Below are 6,639 nucleotides of genomic sequence, written 5' to 3' on the forward strand. Positions count from 1 at the left end.
AGGCAAATCAGAATTCAGCAGGCCCGTATAAGACATGCTTCAGGGCAGAGCAGCCCAGATGTGGCCTGAAGTCTGAGAAGGGAAGCCTGAGAAGCCTTTAGTACCTGAAGCAGAGCTACTGCTGGCAGGGACTGGGGGAGCAAGAGAAGCTTCTGGTGGGCTTCTGAAAGCGGGTAGTGGGGGGCCCTGAGAATGGGTGAAGAAGGTGCTAGGGCTCGGAGGGGAGTGGCCTAGAGAGACAGCAGCAAGGAGAGGAACTTGGGGTGCAGCAAAAGCCTGCGATCCCCGGGCTGGGACCCATAGTAGTGGGTGGACCTAAGTCCCTCTCCCTTCCCCTACTCACCACTGGGAAATGGTAAGATAAGTGACTGCAGGTGCCACTGAGGAAGTAGCAGGACAAGATACTCCAGTTGCCACTGGGAAAATGGTTGGATTACTGAGGAGCCAAATGTCCCCCAGAAGGGGAAACACAGATTGTGATTCAGTTTGAAGGCCAAGCCATGAAGAAGATGTGGTTCCAGATAGCTGTGGGTAGGGCTACAGGCCAACTGCAGGGAGAGATTGACTGTGTGCAAACTGTTGATGTGGGTGTTGGCCTGGAGCTACTCCCCAGATGACCTGCAGGAGGTGCCAGTCTGGTAGTGAGTAGAATGCACTGCGTTACAGCCGCCTATTAGAGAAAAGGTAAAGCTGGTCATAATCTGTCACATGAACCATGTAGTGCTCAGTCTCTGTAAAATTATGTTGTGTTTTGGCCTTTGTCTGATTTACTGCTCTGACTGATGACAGCAAAGTCTCTTTATTCATTCAACAAACCAGGAGCCAGATGAGTTGAAAGAGAATGATTACTCAGGCTTCTCCAGCACTAGCCACTACAACATAGAAGAGACAAAATATACTTTTACAAGTATTGCCATTTAGACCAAAATACAAGAAAATATTATCAAGGCAAATAACATTTGGGCACCAATGTACAATACAACGGCAGGTCCTTGCATTCATATGGAGACACATCGATATCTTTGACTCTAAGCTGTCAAGAATAACATTTAAATTCATAGCTTATAAGGCCATTGTAATAATCTAGGCTGGTCTTCTCTATAACACAGGTCATAGTATTTCCCTGAATTAATTCCTGTTTGAACTAGACAAATCTTTTAGAAAAATATCTAATATTGATTTTTAAATTTCCAGTTATGTAGAATCCACCACAGCTCTTGGCAGGTTTTCCAGTGGTTAAGTATTCTCCTGGTTAAATACTGAGCCTTATTTCTAGTCTACATTTGTCTAACTTCAAACTCCAGCCTGTAGATCTTGTTATGGCTTTCTCTGCTAGATAGAAGAGGGCTCTATTATCACAGTGCTCTCAGGTATTTATAGAATGTAGTCAGATCACCCCTTAACTTTCTCTTTGATAAGTTAAATAATTTGAGTTCCTTGAATCTATCACTATTAGACATGTTTTCCAATCTTTTAATAATTCTCATGGCTCTTCTCTGAATCCACTCCAGTTTATCAACATCCTTCTTGAATTATTGCCATCAGAAATGCACATAGTATTCCAGGAATGGCCACATTAGTGACATATATAGAGGTAAAATAACTTCTCTAGTCCTACCTGATGTTCCCCTGTTTATACATCCAAGGATTGTATTAGCCCTTTTGCCCACAGCATTACATTAGGAGCTCATGTTCAGCTGATTATCCACCATGAACCCAAGTCTTTTTCGGAATCACTTTTTCCCAGAATGGAGTCCCCCATCCCATAAGTATGGCTTGTGTTCATTGTTTCTAGAGGTGTGACTGCATTTTTTTGTATTGAGCCACATATTGTTTGTTTGTTTGTGTCCAATCTAGATCTGTCTCTGATTGACCTGTCCTGTTCATTATTAACCACTCTCCCAATCGTTGTCATTTGCAGACTTTCAGTGATGATTTTGTTTTCTCCCAGGTCATTTATCAATATGTCAAATAGTTTAGAGCCAAGAACAAATCTGTGCAGGACCCCACCAGAAACACACTCACTCGATGATGATTCCCCATTTATAATTACATTTTGAGACCTAAAAACTTGTCAGTTTTTTAATCCATTTAATGTGTGCTATGATGAATTTGTATTACTCTAGTTTCTAATCAAGATACCATGGTGTATTAAGTCAATTGCCTTATGAAAGTCCAAGTATATTATAGCAACATTATTTCATTTATCAACCACACTTGTAATCTAAACTTGATTTTTTTTTATTTTGACAATATCTATTGTTCATAAATATCTATTGTTCATTGGCATCAAAGTACCCTTCAATTCTTGATTAATCAAGTCCCATATCAGCTGCTCCATTATTTTTCCCAGGATTGATGTCAGGCACGCAGACCTATAATTAACCAATTACCCATGTAAAATATTGGCATCAACATGAACAGTCCAGAAAGCACCTCAGCCCATTTTTTAAAATCTCTTGGATACAAGATGCCTCAGAGCACTTCCACACACACGCACATTGGGCACAAAGCTTTTAATGGGTGGATCTAACAAATCCCATGCATTTCTATAATCGTCAAATGCAGAAATTGACCATTAGGTTTAAGTGCTGGAAAGAGACTCAAGCCTGCAACATCGTGACCCATCTTCTAAAGTGGAAGAAACATCAACAGTTGTGTGCAGGAAGTCACCCAGGCAGACAGACCAACTGTAATGTATTAGCTATCAATCAGCAGAGGTACATATACAGCATTTTATCTCAAGGGAGAAGTTAGCCCTGTAAAGAAATAAACATCTTAGGCATGGGCCAATCCAAGTTGTAGTGTTTTGAAGTGCTGTCTTTCATGGCTTTGTACTTTTGAGTTAAGTCTTTGAAGAGACTGCATTCAAGTAATCACTAGAAAAGTGGTGAGTTGCTTCTCTTTAGTGTGCTCTTTTTTGCTACTGGGAGTGGTTGTAACCTTTCAAAAATACCGGTTTAATAAGAAATGTCATCTGCGGTACTAAGAGGAGTTAGCTGACATCCTTTATCTGTTCTGGTCATTTAAGATCTTGATATTATACAGATGTCTTATTTCCTCAAACACACTTAATTTCAAACATCTGAAAGCCTTCCCCTCTCTCAGAACTCTGGGAAGTTGACTGCAAGAAAGATTCAGAACTCTACCCTTGTACAGACTCTGATTTTTCTGATCAGAAACAGCCAAGCTAGCCTTAGACATAAGCAATTATTGGGTCCTTCGCCTACTCTAAAACCCCCACTTCTTCTGGATAGGGATGCACTCTCTCTGCTGTCAATTACAGATGTTGCTCTAATCTCAACAGATCAGAAAGGGGAAAAGTCTGCCTGAATGGCCGCTCTAGGAATACAAAGAAGCTTGGAGAACATATTCTCATTTAGATACATAATAGTTACAAAATGACCCCCAATCCGAGAATTAAAATATAGTGTAAAATGCTTAAAAGAATAATAAAACTTTGGATACAAAACTCCACTTCTCACCTTTGTTATCTGAACATACCCAAATAATCACATGATAGACCAATAACTAGTGGCTTTTTTCCTATAACATTTTAAAGATATTTCTGAATTTCGCTTATGTTTAACTCTTTATTTAAGACATACGTAGGATAAAATTGATAACTTTAAAATTAGTTCTCTTAAAATGAGAAGTATGATAAAAAGGTAAGATTTGAAAGCAATAGAAGCTAAATTTCATGAGCCCAGTTTCAGTTGCTTTATGGACCTCTTAATGCCAATGTAAAAGGGTTGTATAAAGGACAGAAGTGTACTCTTTATATAAGCATACTTATATATATATATATATATATATATATATATATATATATATATATATAAGCATACATATAAGCTGCTCTTTGGGTTTCAGAAAAAAGTTTGCTTTATAACTAATTGAATTTTCTTATGAGTTGTGTTGGAGAAGTCCTCATTGTTAGCAGTGTTAAGTAATTTTGTTTGTTTTTTAGCTTATTTTTCTTTATCATGCTCCCTTAATATAAGATTGAATCAGCTTCTGATTTACACTGATCAGTATGGTTGCTAGAAAATGGCTAGAATCACAGAAGAGACAGACTCAGCACTGCAGTATTTAATGTTTATGTACACTGCCATGTAATGGATTCCATGGTCCTGAGTTAGGTGCCCAGATTCTTATACAATGCATGGTCTGAGTTGGGTGCCCAAGAATGGGATCTACAAAAGCCAGCAAAATAAGTAGGCAACTGTTTAATGCAGCCAATAGGAAATGTTGAGGATACAGATGGAGTCTAAACCCCACCTCTCAAAGGGTTTTAAGATCCTAAATCTAGGTCAGAGGGAGGTGCCTATCTCTGCTTGAGATTCACAGCCATGACTCCTCTCCTGGAATTAGGTGCCTACACCTTTTCTCACAAAAACTGAAGATGGTACCTTCCCTCTTATAACTTGTAGCCGAATGGCTAGAGCGCACACAGTGAGTGTGGGATACTGTTACTAAAAATGGGTTAGGCTTGAACACCCAGAGTCAATGGACCTTATTGCCTCTCCCAAACCAGTCTGATAATTGAATCCAGATAACTGTCAAAGGACCCCTTCAGAGCAACTCTTCAGCCGCTATCATCCAGGAATCACCAAGGAACACCAATAAACATAGATTAAAGAAACAAATAAAATGATTTATTAATATAACAACACAAGTCCAGAGACCAAGACCCTAAAGCCCAGGAACCCAGGGTTACTGGATATGCGGTAATAGGGGTAAACAAACTGAAGACTCTTCACTTCCGCCCTCTAAGCATACACAGATAAGAATGGACACAGGGATCGAGCAGATGAACGTGGGACTAGGACTTGAGACTGGAATGGACAAAGCAGGAACAGTAGAAAGGTAATCTCTAACATGATGTCGTCTTTCTTGATCCAATGGAACTGGACATGTGTGGGATGGTCGGGGCAGGGCCCTCTCACTCTCTTTTGTTGAAACTGTTCCATTTCATGTAAATACTTACATGTTCATTACAACACAGACACAGGCCTCCTCACCTCCCAGATGAGCACCCTAACTACTGGTCTAGAGAGTCTTTCTCTAGACAAGTGAATACTGAGAGGGAATGTAAGTGACTACAGGGGTAGACAATAACTGAACAGGAGTTTTGAAGTTCTGCATTTTGGATTTAGGCACTTCAAGTGGAAGTTAGGTGCCTATATCTCTTTATGAAACTAACCGTAAGTGTATAGACATCCTCTCTTAGGAAAGGGTTTGATATTTATAATTATCTGCTTCCCCTCTAGTTTCAAGAATACTTTTCTACAACATCAATGGACAAATCTAAATCACATGACAACTTTCCAGCTATCTTACCAATAGGTTTTGGATCAAGTCAGAAGGCTATAGCATTTTAGGCTGATCTATCCATGTGGACACCTGATCTTGTGCAGATCCCCATTAACTTCATTTGGACTCCATGCAGGCTTAAGAATCCAGCTATGTGGATCAGCTTGCAGGACTGGGGACAGACCCTCAGTGGGTATAAACTGGGATAGCTCTTTTGACTTCAATAAAGCTATATCCATTGACACCAGTGAGAAACTGACCCATGGTGTCCAAGGCCTTGATCACACAAACACTTATGCATATGTTTAACTTTAAGTCCTAGTGGCCTTAAGTCTACTGAAGTCAACGAGGCATTCCACAATGAGACAATATAACATGCCTAAAGTTAAGCACATGTATAAGTCTCTGCAGGATCAGAGCTTTTGTTCATACTTTATTAAGTGAAAGCAAAGAACTGGCATTTCTGCAAACTGTTTATTGGATCCAAAGACAACCTTTACCGGATATTTCCTGCCTTTTTAGGTATTACTCTTGTCTGAAATGTACCTTATGATTGCCTGAAATAGTCAATCTAAACATTAACAAACTGTGCAACTAACCTCCAAGGTACAAACCCCTTGCAGTGTCATATTGTGATCTTCAAATTCCAAGAGAATTGTTCAATGTGAGAAAATACAATTAAAGTTGAAGAAATGACTTTTTTGGATTAGGTGCAAGGTTGAAAGAAAAGAGTCACAAAAAGTTTAGAGGTTTATTATTAAAACTATTAACAATTGTTAAGGATTTTTTATAAAGAATAATTTAATCGATCATTCATTCATTAACAGATTACTTTTTCTCTGCATAGAGCAATACAGTTGCCAACATTCTGTAATCATCTGGAAACAATGTTTCAGCATTAAGGTGATTGATCCAGGCCCTCCTCTGAAGACTCTACCACATTATTTCTTGAAATTTCCTTCACAAGTTAGGAATCCTCAAGAGCACAATACTTCAGCAGATGAAGAATTTGCCACCAATACTGGCTGTAGAACTCAATGTCCTACAGAAAGTATGGTAATTTATTAAAGATTGCTTGAAAAATATGCCACTGCCAACGGAGCATTTAATAAAAGCCCTTTTATTCAGCCACACTAGCTTCTCTCTGAAATTAGTTTTGTGATTTGACTTGAAAGAAACTGTAACAAAAAATTGAATATTACCCATAAAACAGCATTTTTAATTAATCATTTTAACCTAACTATCTAGTAGAACTGTCTCTCTCTCTCTGTACAGACATTTCTGGCCATTGCAAAACATGACCTTTTCTGTTCTAATTATATC

General features: G+C 38.9%; 1 long non-coding RNA gene across 1 annotated transcript; it reads left to right on the forward strand.

The window, feature by feature from the left end:
• The first annotated feature begins 2,764 nt into the window (after positions 1-2,764).
• On the forward strand, positions 2,765-6,399 carry LOC137164586 (uncharacterized). Its single transcript, XR_010923133.1, has 3 exons — positions 2,765-2,890; positions 4,778-4,869; positions 6,164-6,399. It is a non-coding gene; the product is annotated as an uncharacterized lncRNA (long non-coding RNA).
• The last annotated feature ends 240 nt before the right edge of the window (positions 6,400-6,639 follow it).

Source organism: Emydura macquarii, unplaced genomic scaffold (assembly GCF_026122565.2).
Source record: "Emydura macquarii macquarii isolate MOO-44397 ecotype Brisbane River unplaced genomic scaffold, CSIRO-AGI_Emac_v2 contig_2680, whole genome shotgun sequence".
Taxonomy (NCBI): Eukaryota; Metazoa; Chordata; order Testudines; family Chelidae; genus Emydura; species Emydura macquarii.